Source organism: Triturus cristatus, chromosome 10 (assembly GCF_964204655.1).
Source record: "Triturus cristatus chromosome 10, aTriCri1.1, whole genome shotgun sequence".
In the NCBI taxonomy this organism is placed as follows: domain Eukaryota; kingdom Metazoa; phylum Chordata; class Amphibia; order Caudata; family Salamandridae; genus Triturus; species Triturus cristatus.
The window spans coordinates 1,146,437,992-1,146,455,211 of record NC_140593.1 but is presented as its reverse complement, the minus strand read 5'-3'; positions in this window follow the sequence as shown (position 1 = coordinate 1,146,455,211).

Below are 17,220 nucleotides of genomic sequence, written 5' to 3'. Positions count from 1 at the left end.
TGGATGGCTCTATGCAAAGTTTGACTGGTCGTCTTCCAGTTGCTTATTACTGTATTTGCATATTAAACTGGTACTGAGGAGATTAACTCTTGCTCCGACAGTGTTAACATGTGAAATAATGACACAATTATGAAAACTATCAGACGTTGTGCCACATTAGGTCGCATAATTTGCCTTTTCTTTCCGCATAATTTAGTCAACCTGCTGCATATGTTGGTCCTACTTTACCACATAATTCCAGGGGGTCTTGCCCAAACTTTCCCGAGACCTCTCATCTCAACTGTCTTCCCATAATCTGAGTACCATGAGGTTCCCATTCACAACTGGAGTTTCATTTTTCCTCACACACTTCTTTACTCCGCGTTTATTGACACGTCTCTTTGTTACACCTCTCACAGTGCTATTCTTTCATGCTGTGCCTGTTTCCTACTCGTTTACTGACACATTGGCCTGTTACATCTCTCCGTGCTTGCTTATTGTATGCTGTGCCTAAAAGCTAGGCGCCAGCACTTTTGGCGCATTACAGATCATAAGGGATCACAAGACACTCACACTTGGTTATTGCTCTGTTGCAGGTGTTAAGGATGAAGCATGGCTTCGTTGACAGGCTGAGGAGGAGGCCGTTCGAAAGAGTCTCACATTGGAGGAAACAAAGGGTCATATTTACAAGAGTGTATCGCCACCAGAAGGTCACTTTTTGTGATGTTCTAGTGGCGATGAGCCCTTCGCCTTATTTGCAGCCACTTAATGTGGCTTAATACCACCTTGTGACTAAAGGCCCCTTTCACGCAGCATTTAACGTGAAAGGGGTGGGCAATGGGTGTTGCTGTGGGCGTTCCGCCGCAACACTCATTGCTTTTTTATGCTGCCCCCTATTTACAAGGGTGGCGTAAATATGGGGCAGCGCCAAACATAAGACCAGGGAAAACCTGTTCTTAAGCTGTCAAAATGAGGAGAAATTATTAATGTATCTCATTTTTTGCTGTTTCTATGTGTGCTGCACTATGCAGCTCACATAGAAACAGGAAAACACCTCCATTGATTGCTCATGTGCAGGAAGGTGTCCCTTGCTACAACTAAAAAATCATTAAAAAATTACGAATGGCAACTTTTCTGTGTGCTGCACAATCCAGCACATACAGGAGGTGCAAATCGCCATTACTGATTGCTTATGTGCAGGATTGGACACCTTCCTGTACATGAAGAATTATTCCCCGCAATGCAGGCACCCTATAGTGCAAGGGGGACTGCGTTGGCGCTAGGCAGCTAAATTTAGCACAAGGGGAAACGCACGGGTGCGCCACATTCATGTAAATACGGCACATCCCTGCGTTTGGAAATTGTCGGGGCGCAGCGTTAGCAATCTTGGCTTACGCCGCCCTCTGACAGTTTCCAGCGCCAAGACACCCCAGGGTATTTGCGCGCTCTATAAATTGCTAAACTAAACTAAACTAAACTTGCCTATATGCCCCAAAATGTTGTCTCTCGTTGTCTTGGCGCTGAACGCGGTACCAATCCTGGTGCTAACAATTAGCACACACACAGCACACCGTTCTGGCACATGCACACCCCAATAAACATAAATCAGAGACCTGTCAGAAGGGCAGGCCCGTCTGCTGACAACCAGGCAGAGGGAGGACTGAAGCTATTCTCGCCTTTAGATTACTTGCCTCAGCTCATTGCTTTCAATTATTACATTCTGTTTTTTGCAATATTCATGCACTAAGACAAAACCATTTAGCAGTATTTAGTATTACATTCACAGTACAGTCTCTGAAAAAAACTCAGGGCCTGTTTTCCATAATTGAAGCTGTTTTCCTTGGTACTGAAATTGGTGCAAGCCCTCTGACAATTGTTGAAAGTAGCAGACTAGAACAAGTAATGCTAAATGCCTCCAGCTCTGTCACACAACGGTATACTTAAAAAAATGCTGAATTTAATTATCAGCAACAGATCCAAAGGTGAAGGTTCAGCTCAGATAGGGTGACCAGATCTTGAGAACTAAAAACCAGGACATTTAGTAAAAATAGAAGAAGGACTGCAATGTTACATCAACAGTGCTGTGCAAAAAGACAACTCTTATCAACATGGGAACACAGAAGAAGCCCTAAGTAATATAAATAAAATGTAATTTCTAAAACCAGCGTAATATCTGTTGATTAAATGTGTTCCTTTTAACAGCTGCTAACTAGCACAGCTTCAGAACACCCAATAAGTGTTTCTCACTGGTTTCATCAACCGCCTCTAAAAACCGGGACATGAACCAAAATTGTCGAAGTCTACCGGGATAGCTGGTGAAAACCCGGGACTGTCCGGGCAAATCCGGGCCACCTGGTCACCCTAACCTCAAAGGTTATAATAGTTTAATCCCCCTCCCAAAGAAAAGTGTTTACAAGTACAACAGGTGGTCAGAAACAAAATAGAGGGGCAGTGGTTCTAGGGTAAGTACAGAGAACTCATAAAAAACCGGAGGGCAAAATAAAAGGGAGCCGTGGCGTGAGATAGATAATTCTACCTAGTGGGAGTTACAGATAGGGTAAAGTGCCCTTGTTGAGCGTTATAATAATTTCATACGTCACAAAGGAATTGCATGGGCAAATAGAATCCGAAGGCCAAGTTCTTTTATACAGTCATAAAACTCTGAGGTGACTTGCAATAGCCTTTTAACATTTGGCGGATGTATTTTATTCCTTATAATGCCTGGTCACACCATCACCCTTCCCACAAACCACTAAAATTCTCGGTGTTTTTCTTTTTCATATGAAAAAGATAATATAGTTGTAGAAATAAAGAATAAAAGTGAAATCTCTAGTAGAAAAATTCAACACACCAAAAATAGTGAATAATTTGTTGCAAAAAGATATTAGAATCGGTCTAATATAAATCAGATTTTAAAAGGGCTGAAGATCATAATGTGGTGAAGCATACAAAGAAATTCTATCTTTCCCGTAATGTCTTATGGAAAAAATAAAGATGTTGCAATAAAGAATTCCTTTGTGCTGTACACTGTTCATTTTAGAAAACTAGATCCTAAGAAGGAAAAGTCATTTATTGTTTTTCATCATTTAAACTGCAGCTGTCGTTATGCTTTGCAATCTGCTTTTCACCTTGCCATCTGACTCAGGCATAACATCACAACTTCTGTCCAAAAATTTTCAGGAACTCTAAAAATTAATGTTAATAAAGAGCTAGGGATTCCCCTATTTAGCCCATAACTTTCTTCGGTCGACCAGGTCAAAGCTCAAGTAGGGACGTCATATGCAAGAGATAAATGGACCCTTTAATGTCCAGCATATATTTCTGTAGAGTTCAGTAACAGAAGAGAAGCTCAAATGTTCATGTGAGCATATTTTTTGTCAACATGTGCACTGCCATGCAGTCATCTGTGATTGAGTCTTTTTTTCAGAATCCAATCTTTGTTATTCAGGATAATATGTTTTTCTTCTAATCCTGTTTCATTGGGGTCCAGGGGATAATACACAAATATTGTACCTGAGATCTCCTTCAGGGCAATCATCCTATAGTTTTGGGAGTTTTCTTTTTTTTCCTTCTAGTGTCTAGGGATTCCCTCTCATGATTGTGAAATAGCTCCCTTGGTTATAATACTTTTAAAAGCTGGTTCCAGTAACAATGCCAAAGGCTGGGATTTTGGTGTTTAGGATGATATACTATCTGGTTCTTGAACTTTTCCTTGATTCTAAAGGTCCCTCTATCTGAATACTAGTTGATGAAGTAGGACAATCTTCTAACTCATTTACATACCACCCCCCCCCCCACTTGACCATACACCATGGAATCGTTTTGTACTTCAATCCGTTTCATTGCTTCATTTTCTGTTGGAGTTTATTTGAAGCTGTGTAGTTTACTAATATAACTTATCCAGGTTTTTCCTTTTATAGATATGGTTATTAAATGTTTTCCAGCACCCATGGTCTTGCCTACTAAACCTCAAAAATAGTTCATAATTTTTAAGATTTAATACCATTGCTGGCTTTAGTCAAAGTTGTTTCTTTTTCTTACATTTGCATTGCTTCACCCCTTTGCAAAAGTCCTCCTGTATTTCTTAATTACGCTCTTCCTTTCATCGCATGGTAGTTTAAATGTTTCCCTTAGGTGCGTATTTAAGTTTTCTCCTAGCCCTCGGTCAGTGGTGGTGAAAGCTTTAATAGAAGGTTGTAAAAAGGAATGGAGGGAACAGTAAAAGAATGGATTGATGGCAGAGTGAAAATATGATAGGGAGAAAGGAAGAATACATGGAAGAGTGAAAAGATGGATGGTGGAGCAAAATGATCGATAGATGAAGAGCGATTTAATAGAGTGATGGAAGAATGGAAGACGGGTGAAAGACTGAAGGTAGGGAGAGTGAAAAGGTGGATGCTGAAAGGATGGATGGATTTTCCGATATATTGATTGGTGTATTCGTGAGAAGATGGATCTATATATGAAAGGGTTATCGGACACCTGGGTGGAAGAAGCTTTTGTTTCATGGGTTAGTGGAAAGTTGGGTTTTGTGTGATTAGAGGTATGGTTAAAGTGGCGGGTATTTTAATTTCCTAGCTACTTCCTTGACCATTGTAGTTCCATGATTTCCCAATTACTACAATATGTTTATTCATCAGTACACGTGTTTATTAGAGCCTTTTATCTTCTTCTTTTAATTAAATCATTATAAACAGAAAGGGTCTCTTCTGTATCAATGGAGTTGATCACAAAAATTAGACAGACCCATTGACGGTAGCAGTACACATGTTGCGTTTTGTCGAACGTATCCATTATTCCTTCATTATTTGCAAATTGTCCAATTCAGCAGATAACATCTTATTTTTATATCGAGGTTGATCGCCATTTTATTTGCACGATGATCCCTGCCACAAATTTCACTATTTTGTGTATCTTTTATATAAGAGAAAGAATAGAATATTTTAATTACTTAGTCAATCAAGGAGGCCTTGCTCTTAGCATCAAATGTGTCCATTGCTGGTTGGTCTTGCATTATTCTACTATCGACTACTATGAGGTTAAATTCTTATACAATGTCAGCCAAATTATGTGTAATCTGTCTCTGTTGCGGCGTGACCTGAAGCCAGGTTGGTAGCCATGCAGGAAATGGTTGGTGTTGACATGATTGAGGAGTTTAACGTAGACTACTATTTTAGTGATCTTGCCAATGGAAGGTAGGTGGCCAGAAGGTTGACGAGGCCGTCAGGGTTTAGTGTGGATGTCATCAGGAGTGGAAGGGCAAGGCATGTCTTGAGAGTTTCTGGGAGGATGCCTTGAGTGAGGGGCATGTGAACAATGGTGAGTAGGGGGTAGTAGAACTTTCCCAGAAACACCTTTGCCTGTGACATAGTAGGACAAAGTGATCAAGCTGCCTCACTCCCATAGTTTCAGAGTTACAAGTGACTGTCAGTACTAGAATTGGTCAACATGATATATTAGCTGATGTCATTACATTAATGTGGATCTGCATTATGCTTCTGAAGGACTTCTTCTCAGGATTACTAAATTCTGTTGGCTTCTGAACTTAGATGGACCCATCCTGTCCCTAACCCCTACTTTCCAAAAACAATGAGCATGTCCAATTGGACATAGTGAGCAGACTTGTCCATTGTTACCTGGGTGGGGGTTACTTTGAGTGTTACTAGGATTGGTGCTTACATAAAGTGAGATGGAAACCTTAGAGCACCACCCAGTGGTGATACCAAATAACTGCAAAACGCCTGAAAAAGCTATTTTTATTGGAGAATCCTCCAGAGGGAATATAGCTTTCTGCCTGGAGCGCAGGAAATGATTGCATGCTTCTAACCAACCATTGTTTGAAACTACAGTTTGTTAAGTGTACTCTGTATTCGCAACCCATCACACAAAACTTTGCATTGAGCTGTGCGAGACACGCCAAGATGAAAGAGGGTGGGCGGTGATAGGTGCCTTTTGAAATGGCAGACTAAGTAGTGTCAGACACCTCAGGAAGGAAGTTACTTATATGGCACCACACTGGCACACTACCTATCATCACCTCGAACTATGTGGTACCACACACCACGTCTGCAAAGCATCCCTCCCTGCGACTGCCTGCAGCCTGGAAACACCCACTACAAACGTGGATGCCTCTGGCAGTACCCCAGCACACAATCAGAGCTGCCATGCAGACTAAGCGTTGTCTCAACACTACCTAACACAAAATATTGTTGTACAGATGGTATCTCAAGCTTGAGACATTCCTGTTGAAATAAGTCTACTCTAGGAGGAAGCCCAATGCTCCTTTAAGGTAAGTCCATGCTAAATCTAGAGGTCGGTTATCACTGAAAGCTTGAGTCAGGCTTTAGCCAGATTACTGGCTCTGGCTCAACTCGAGGTCTTCTTGGGCCACCAACACCAACACACACCTTGCTTTTATGTGGTTTCTGCATGCCACCATGCTCCAACATCGTCCATTGAGAAATAAAGATAAAGCCAGGGGCGTAAACACAGGCCCCCCACTGGATAAAGCACTAACTGTTGCAGTATGTGTCACAAGAAAACCAGTGTTAAATCTCAGCTGCCCTGTTCGCAAACTGTATGACCGTAGGCAAATATTTAAGCATCCTATTTGTTTATCACCACATATGAGAGAAACTTCAGATATGTGAGTTCAGGATGTGCGCTGATCAAAAATCATGTGTTTTATTTAATAGGCTACAATGTTGCTCCATTTATAGTAAGAATCTGGCTCACTTTTAGGGTATACACGATAACTGTCTTGCTTCTTAGTTTACTAATGCAATTGTAGCTTGGACGGGGGTGTGGTGGGGTGGGCAGGAGTGTTACCAAGTACATGTCTAAAAACTATCATTTTTAATAAATCCTGCGAAATGCAGTGATATAATCTGATGTACAAAGGTGAAACTTCTCCCTCCGTTAAATAAATATGATTCTTTGAATTTTGAAGAGACTTTATCATACTTTTACTTGATGTGTGTTGCATGATTTATTTGCAAAACATTTCCAGGGTTCGTCTTGTGCTTTTTTGGCCAAGCTAAACCCTTGGCGTGCCCATCTCTAGCTAAATTAAGTACCAAAATATAAGGCATTTGGTTGTGTTACGGTAAAAGCAGTGGTGGCTTCTAATTCAAGCAGGAGGGGGATGTGACAGCCATACATGAGGACACATATACTCACCCTTCTACATTCACACCCCCATTCATCCATAAACATGCCCATGTGCGCCTACTATTCCAAAGCACACATACAAACAGACACACACCCATGTACAGCTTGCACTCAAAAATTCACATACATTCATACACACACGCACACATACACCAAACAAAAATAAAAACTTAACACCTGCTGCGGTGAACTCGGGTGGCAAACCTTCAAGGCTCCATGTAGATTGAGACTTCCGTGGCCTCCTCTCATTGGCTGTCAGCCAATGAGAGGAGGCCACAGTTTCTTACTCGTCATAGAGTCGGATGCAGTCAGTGAGTCAGCCGACCCCACTCCACTCCATGACAACGTGCCACTGATTGACTCTCGGCCCTGGGCATTTCATGGATTATAACTGAAGCAAATGTTTCAAAGAAAGAGAGAGGGACCCAAAAACCAAAGGAGAAGGGTACCAGGAGTTTATGGATTCACGGAGGCGTATACCCCGTGGTGTTTTTCGGCCAAACTCAGATCCTGTAACTGGACAGTTTTTTCTTTTGCAAGGGGCTCGAGCTAAGGGATGTGATATTATAGACCGACTAAAAAAAAGTTTAAGATTGGGATATCTCCATATCATCCGGGTGACCAGGCTGCAAGACAGTGCCGGTTCTAGGTATCTGTGATCCAATGATTTGAGAAAAAGGACGCTGCACTAAAAGCTTGAACTCTACATTATTTGTGTGAGGTATTGGAATTATCGACACCTATTACCATTTGGCTGGTTGTATTTGGAGGCAAATTACGCCCAGATTAAAATAAATGACACATCCGTCAAGAATTTTATATTGATATTGGGAATTATATATGTTCTTTCCTGAAGAAGGTGATGGCCATAAACTAGTGCCCACCGAAACGCGTTGATGCACTGAGAAGAAAAGTCTACTCTAAATCTATGTGGACAATTGTATTAGATATGATTCATGAAATAATGTTCTAGATGATTACAATTGATTTGTTGTTGATTTAGTAGCACTTTTCTGTGATCTGGAATCATTTTTCCTACTTGGCTTCCCAATTCTTTCCAGTATTAATTTTTTTAAAGGGTGGTTAGGTTTTTGCCATTTTAAGGTCTTTATTGTTTTTTATTGCTATATGTCATATGTAGTTCAGAAAGGGACTATATATTTTTAAACAGAAAATGTGTATGTTCAGTTTATTGATGTACACTTTTATTCATAGATACCTGCATATTTGCTATTGAATAAATTTGTATTTTTTATATTAGAATTATCTTTTGATTACACTGTTTTCTTGTCCATTGTCATCATACTGGGGGTTTGAGGTTCCATGTGTAAGTGTGGTACGCTAAGTGTGGATTGACCCAAAGGTTTATTTTTATGACCTAGGTTATAACTGAAGCACCCAAGTCCAAGGCTATCAGTGACTCTCACCCTCATCATGGGGGTGAGGACCTCTAGGCGCTTTGCCAGGCTGAGGAGGCCATGCCCACAGACATCTTTAGCCCGGCATCGTTTGGCTCAGATATGCAGGCATTTAGTGCATGTGTAGCTCCTGGCTGCCTGACCTGAACATAAAGGCTGACTATTGCTTAGCCTGAGAGACATTCTTCATGTCTGCCAAAAGGTGGGGGGGTGTGGCCCCTCCACCCTTAAGAACAGGCCACTGATGCAGGAAAGCGTGCCCTGTGAAGACCCTAGGACTGGTACGAGTAGCTGAGCGAAGAGTACAGTGGTGTGGTGAGATGTCTGCGCGTCAACATCTTTGCTTTCCTCTGCAGGTAAATATGTTCTGAAAACCAGCCAAAGCTTTCCTTTAAGCAAATATCAATAAACATCTTGTCCATGATTTGCTTTAAGGTTAGTTAGCACTGTGGGCAGCGAGTGGCAGGGGCTGGTATCGATTGCACCAGCAGGTCTAAACATTTCAGACAAAGGAGACAATTTACCACTAACATCCAAAAAAAGAGATGTGTCCAGCTGCATCATCTGTGCGTAGAAAGATACAGCTGTAATGACAACCTGGGAAGCATACCTAACAGCACCCTGATTCGAGCTGGCAAGAGAGAGTCCACTTAACAAAGCATCCTGATTCTATCTGAGAAGAGAGCTATCACCTAACAAAGCATCCTGATTCTATCTGAGAAGAGAACTATCACCTAACAAAGCATCCTGATTCTATCTGAGAAGAGAGCTATCACCTAGCAAAACATCCTGATTCTATCTGAGAAGAGGGTTGCTGCCTAACACAGCGTCCTGATTCTATCTGAGAAGAGAGCTATCACCTAACAAAACATCCTGATTCTATCTGAGAAGAGAGCTATCACCTAGCAAAACATCCTGATTCTATCTGAGAAGAGAGCTGCTGCCTAACACAGCGTCCTGATTCTATCTGAGAAGAGAGCTATCACCTATCAAAGCATCCTGATTCTATCTGAGAAGAGAGCTATCACCTAACAAAATATCCTGATTCCATCTGAGAAGAGAGCTATCACCTAACAAAACATCCTGATTCTATCTGAGAAGAGAGCTATCACCTAACAAAGCATCCTGATTCTATCTGAGAAGAGAGCTGCTGCCTAACACAGAGTCCTGATTCTATCTGAGAAGAGAGCTATCACCTAACACAGCTTCCTGATTTCATCTATGAGTGCTTCCACCTCACACAGCATCCTCATTCTGTCTCAGAAGAAAGGTAATTAACACAGCATTCTCATTCTATCTGAGAAGAGAGCTATTGCCTAACAGAGCGCCCTGATTCTGTCTGAGAGGAGACATACCGCCTAATCCAGCATCCGGATTCAGAAAGGTACTGCTTAGCACAAACTTTTATTTTTATTTTTTATTTGACAGAGTTTTATATAGCGCAAACTTGACCCGAATCGGGTATCAGAGCGCTTCACATAGCACCAGTTGCATTACATGAGGACACGTTAATTTTTTTTGTGTTGGGCAGGGGGAGGTCAAGTGATTTGCCCAGAATCACAGGATGTTCAGCGTCATTGCCGAGACTCGAACCCGGTTCCCCCATTCAGGGTCGAGCGCCCTAGCCGTTAGGCCAACTCCTCTCCGAGATCCTTCCTGAGAAAAGGAGACCCCCAACACAGTCTCCTGATTCTATCTGAGAAGGAATGTGTTGTCATACTTACTATTTTAATCTTTCTCATTTTATTTAAGAAGATGGGCACCTTCTAACAACATCCTAAGTCTATCTGAAAAGTGAGGTAACAAGGAGGAAAGATACCGTCTAACACTGGGTCCTGAGTCTATCAGAAAGGAGATTTATAATCTGATATAGACTCCTAATTCTGTAGAGGAGAGAAGTACAACTGAACAAAGCCCCTGGTTCTTTCTTAGTAATGTGTTACCACCAAACACATCATTCGGATTCTGTATGAAGAGTGATGTCACTCATAATGCAATATCCCAAGTCTGTCTGAGGAGAGAGGTAGAAGGGAGGTGCCACTGACACAGCATTCTTACTCTCTAGGAGAACAGAGGAACTACTTCAAATCCTGATCGTGGGCCTGATTACGAGTTTGGAGGTCTCGCAGCGGGCCGCCACGCCAGTGCCCTGCTACGAGACGCCTAAACCCATAGTCTGATCGCCCACCAGATTCCGGTGCAGGTGGTCCTGCTGTGGCGGTCCCACGGCAGTGCCTTTCTAAGGCTCAAAGGAGAGTCATAGAACGGCAGCGCCGTGGGAGCGCCACAGCACATTCCTGCACAGGGAGGAATGCACTTCATCCTGTGCAGGAACTGGGGGTGCACATATGCAACATCATGTGCCCTCCTACATGCACCCTCCTGCACAGAGGCACAAGGGGGTCCTGTATTTGCCTCACTGTCACCCTTTTCATGGCGGCCTCACTGCTGTGGATAGGGTCGCAGTGAGGCAACTCGAAGTATGCTCGGCCGCGCCACATTGACACTGCCAGCATATTGCAGCCTCAGACCCTGTGGCGGTCCCACCGCCGCACTCGAAACATGGTGGTCAGACCGCCAGTGCAGCAGTGTGCAGATTTCCACCACGGGTTCGAACTCGTAATCATGGCCTAAGTCTGAAATGGGAAGTAAAATAAATGTACCATCTTGAGACAAACAAAGAAAATAGGCTTTAGCTAAGTTTATTTTACACACAGACAGAAGGTGTAAACACAGTGTTGTGACTCTGTCTGGGAAGAAAGCTCTTACTACAGTTTCCTGATTGTATCAGAAACAATGACAACCTGACACTGCTTTCCTAACCTGTCACTGCTTTCCTAACCTGTCACTGCTTTCCTAACCTGTCACTGCTTTCCTAACCTGTCACTGCTTTCCTAACCTGTCACTGCTTTCCTAACCTGTCACATATTCTAACTCCTGACAGTCCTTGACCAACAGAGAACAACTCGCTGGAGGGGAGAGACACCTGCCAGTCCCTCTTTTCCCTGAAATGGACATATATCTTTTTGGGATTCAGGGGATCAACTCAATGTAAACCCAGTTATAACCAGGAAAACACCACAGAAGTCTCAGGTTATTAGCTCCACTGGAGGAAGAAAACGTAGACGGATCTTTGGCTTACAGATATCAGCCCATTGCACTGCGACCGGCCCGGGGCAAATTGACAGAGCAGATTGTAGCCATTCTACCCAAACATTTAGAAGACTCGACTGCCTCGACCTATGGCAATTTGGCTTTCACCCTGGCCGAGGCAGAGATGTGGCACAGAGGCCAGGGAAGCTGACTCCGGAGCACAGGGCTCACTGTTCGATCCATGGAGCCGGCGGCAGCTCAGCCCAGCACCATGTATCTCTGGGCAATAGCTCGCTTAATCTTCCCAACACCTTGAGACCCTTAGTGGTAATTAGTTCACGATTTACAAATACCAGGGTGTCGAAGACCCGATAACATTTTTTTAAAAAAAGAGGCAGTGAGACAGCCTTGGCACGCCACTTGCCCAGGATGAACTAAGGCTGATTGCGGATCAGGGTCAGTCTGCTGCCCTCACTCTACTGTTCCTCATGGCAACGTTCAACACAATAGACCATTGTATCCTACTGAATAGGGCAGCCGAATTGTAGAACGTAGGAGTAATCCATTCTGATTGCTTGATGATAAGACCACACCAGTAGCCTTAGCCGACTACAGGTCTACAGACTCATTCATATAATCTGGCACCCCACAGGGGGAACAACCTTTACAACGCAACTTTTACAACGCACTACCATTACAACGAAACTGTTACAACGCAAATGCATTGACAACGCATGCCATTACAACGCAAGTCTTTACATCGACTTGCACTAGATGGCGTGCTAACATTAAAAATAGTGTAGTTTACTATCCCAACACCTTCCCTACTGTTACGTGGACTGGAGTTAGAATAGTAAATTACACTTTTTTAATGTTAGCACGCCATCTAGTGCAAGTCGATGTAAAGACTTGCGTTGTAAAGACTTGCGTTGTCACTGCATTTGCGTTGTAAAAATTTCGCTGTAACAGCATGCGTTGTAAAAGCATGCGTTGTAACATCATACATCCCCCCACAGGGTTCTTCTCTTTGATCAATGTTGTTTAAAACAAATGTGAGACCAGTAACCCAGGAGGTCAGATTTCATGTATTCTTGGAAGTATCTTAAGCCAACAGTGCACAATTGTACGTCTCCACCATTTAACCCCAATTTCTACTTCAAACCTGATGGACCGTTTGCAGAGGGTTTAGGCCTGGATTTTTCTTAGGTAAAAAGCCAGCAAAAGAGAAAGCGGGTAACAACCCGGCACATTGGCCCGACTGCATTTGGTCATGCTCGCCAGAACGCAAAAAGTTCAATCAGTGGGCGAAATAGTGGGCAATGATCTCTCCCTTAAATCACAAATTAAAGAGGTCTACAAAGTCTTTTTGCAAAGAGTTATATGTTTAGGAAACATTCTCCCTTTCTTGCCACATCCTTACCACGCTCAAGTAGTTTTGGAGTGTGCATTGTCTACGGTTGTCTTCTGTAATCTGTTATATCTGGGTCTTGCCAGGTTCCAGAGGATTCCGAAGTTTGCAGCCATTAAAGGGCGTCATTTAAGGAGATATGATCATGTAACCCAAGGTAGAACTCGACTTTATTGGCTAACAGAATTAGAGTGTTGTCTTTAAAGCTCTCTGGTTCATGCTCAGTTTTTCTGCCGCTCAGAGAAATCCTGTCTGCGTGGATGGTTGAGGCTCCATGGCCATATAAAACTTGTCATCACATTTTAAACTCTTGTTGGCTGTTCCATGTTTTTAAAAAATATGGTTCAGACTGAGGGCTTTCATTTGGCCTGTATCACCCTCATCTGCACAACTACTTGTAAGTATCTTGCAGAAGTATTCATTCCGAAAGAAAATGTTTTAAAACCTTTTAAATACCTTCCTCTTGCCATTTTCGGGTGTGGAAGGAATCATGGTGATTTTCTCGGTTTAATGGCTGCTCCTTAGCGCCAAGATGCATGTGCAGGTGAGCGAGCTCTATTAAAGTTGCTGCAGTTAAAAAGCTCGTAGTTGGATCTTGGGATCGAGCTGGCGGTCCGCCGCGAGGCGAGCTACCGCCTGTCCCAGCCCCTGCCTCTCGGCGCCCCCTTGATGCTCTTGACTGAGTGTCCTGGGGGTCCGAAGCGTTTACTTTGAAAAAATTAGAGTGTTCAAAGCAGGCCGGTCGCCTGAATACTTCAGCTAGGAATAATGGAATAGGACTCCGGTTCTATTTTGTTGGTTTTCGGAACTGGGGCCATGATTAATAGATGAAATCAAACCCAATCCTTTCAGACAAGAAGTGGTTACTCCAGGAACTGGCGATAGTGGAAAATGGTGTTGGGATGAAGGTCTCTGCCGGGTTATGGTAAGCAGGAAGTAGGGACGAGCAAGGGAAGACATTAATGAGAGAAGACCAAGGAGAGATACCTTGAAGATAACCAATAGACAAAAATGAATATGAAAGCGAGATCCAACAGGAGTTCACAAGAGTTAAATAGGCCATGGAAAAGCCGCAAGGGATGGGCAGCGGCCGGCGAGCTGGCGTGCCCTACCCCCTACCCTGAAGGAGAAGCCCAACGGAAGATGAGAGACTGACTGCGGCTGTATTTGGTCTGAGCAAGCATCTGCTTTCCGCCTTGACCATCAGGAAAAGAGTTACAATATGATCCATGGAGAAGTTATCTGAAGTTATCTGAAGTATGTGGAAGTTGTTTTAATTGTCATTTAACCCTTAATTTTAGGACTCCTACCTGTATTATGTAGAGTTTGGGCTTATTTATGCATTGCATTTATTTACTTTCTAATTAAATACCCTACATTGTATGTAGGGTTTTTCTCTTTTTTTTCTAAGTTGATTATGAAAGTTTGTATTTTTAAAATGTATTCAACTCATTCCCTTGGTTTACTTGTACATCTGCACTTTCCTTTGTACACAATGCGCACAGTATTGTGCATGGCCATGCGTCAGTGTTCTCCCCAAAATATCTGAGACTGATGTTGAGAACGAACTGGCCACAAACAATACACACAACCACCTAAGATGGGAACTCATTTATAACACTGATCATTATGACGCTCTAATAGGTCGCCCGAACACCTCTGGGAACCTGGCAGACCCAGAGTTGAGGTTTTTGTTGACAGGTCTATGCTCTGTGTGTCCTACTGATAGTAGCTGTTTTCATATTTCTTTATGTTAGTTGTACATTGCAATTTGTGGCTTGCACATTGCACTTTGTAATACTTTTGTACATTTGTAATACATTATTTATGTTTTTATCTGTGCTTTTATGGTGTAAATTGACCGAAATAAAGAGTAAATTACGACGATGGGCTATGGCTGTAAGATCCAGAGTGCTGGGTGGACATACTGTCCAATTTGGGCATTCAAGGGGAGAAGGGTAGTGACCAGCGCGCTTGTATGCCCTACCTTTCAGAGACTCTCAAGGGCTAGAGTGGACTTACTAGGAAGCCTAACGCCACACCTCGTGCAATAAACACAAAAGATGATGGAGTAACAGAGCCCTTGTTGCGTCACAAAGAGATGATGAACAATACACATACGGGAAGCCAGACTCAAGCATCCTATCGCCTTTAGCAGTGCATCTTTTAATCCATATCCCAAAGAGAAGATTCTCGAAGTTCTATTTGACTCTGAAATGACAATGGACAACCTTGACAACACCTTCATTCGACCTTCTGATTACTGCATTAAGGTACTGGGAGACAGCCATCCTTTTTCGTCTGAAACACACACAGCTGTGGTTGCAACTTGCAAGAGCTATTGTAGGATGCAAACGGGACTGGACCATTTCAATTCCCTCTTCCCTGACACCATCAAGCGAACATCTCACAACCATCACTAAACACGATATGGTGCTGTGCGACCAAGTACAAATCAATGTACCCAAAGAGCTTGCATGACCCCACGCTGAGAAGGTGCCATTGGGTGCTTCCAGAGTTCACTTTAAACCTGAGCCTCCGAGTTTCATACACAGATCCACTTATGGAAATACCCGCTTTCATTTAAAGCACAGATTGAAGTTACATTTGCCACCCAGTGAACTGTGCTCAGCTGGAAAATTGTGGCTGGAGGTGCAGAGAGAGTGACTGACACACACGAGTGGGCATTCCTTTGCCAAGTTGTCAAGCAAATTATGGAATTAATTGCCAATTGCTACATCAGAACTTTACTCACTTATAGCTTTCAAGAAACCTATATATGCACTTCTGGATTTCAGGACCTCAGTGAGCTCGCGACGCTTGAAAAACTCTCTTATTCAAGTAGAAACTGTTAAGAGAAATAAGAATCACTTTGAGAAATTGTGATGATTCATTTATTATTCATTTATTTGTTGATTTTAATTAACGTGGCCTATTTATCTTCCAATGCATTCCTCTTTATTCATTTAAACTTGACTTAATTTTTTTCAATGTTGTTGCATTGTTTTGTTTGCTTGTCCGTAACTACGTCTATTTCATGGAAAATATCTGGCAAAAATATAATAGGCCGGAGACTGCAGATGAGGTTTTGATTTTGTATGTCTTTTCTATCATGGCGATTGTACAGAAAATGGTTATGTAATATATCATAAAAGGAAGGAATCTGATTATGTTGCTATATCTTCTTGTTACGTTCATGTCATTAGTTTAACTTGTATAGTTTGAATTTAAAATATAATACAAATAATATAAAAACCCTTCTATTGTGAGCCCCTTGAGTTCTTTTTGAAAATGTATTCCGTATTTTCGTCCTTATTGCCTTGGGGTGTTACGTAAATGCCTGAAGACTAGGGTAATAACCGATGAGGCTATAATGTCTGATCTGAAATTCCTTCCACATTCTTCATAATCGATAGAGTGATTGTACTTGCGGGTCCTCAATACATAACAACATATTATATTCACTCGCCCTCTTTTGAATGTTTTCAGTATTGAAATGTTCTAATCATATTTAATCAATTTTTTTTTTTTTTTAAATAGCTTAAAAGACATTACGTCCCTGATAATTGTTGTGCAATAATTCAGATACTGCTGACCTGGTCAATTTGTGGCATAAATATGCATATGTTATAACCAGGGCTACTGGAATGATGCAATTGTGCAGCTGCCACGATTTTTCCATCATTGTAGATTTGCGGCATTTGCCACACAATTCATCATCTGCCTCATAATCGGCATATTTTAACCCCAACATTTTTGTTTCGAGCTCAAACGGTTCAAAATTTTGTAAAAAAAGGAGAGATACATGTTGTAGTGTAGTGGAAGGTCGTTTCCAAAGGTTGACTGGTCACCTTTCTGTAGCTTATTGCTATATTTGTGTGGTAAACTGGTACTAATGAGGTTCAACCAATGCCCAGACAGTGTTAACAAGTGTAAAAATGGCAAAATAATGAAGTAATACTATTACAAAGTGTGGTGCATAATTTGTCTTTTCTTGCTGTATAATTCATGCCACCCTGCCACGTAATTTGACAGCCCCTGCTTCATAATTCCAGTGGCCCTAGGGATAACTGGATGGTGAAATTATAAAATTCATTAGTTGTACTGAAAACCTGGCTACGTGTGGATATCCAGAGCTGTCAGCAAGTAGAA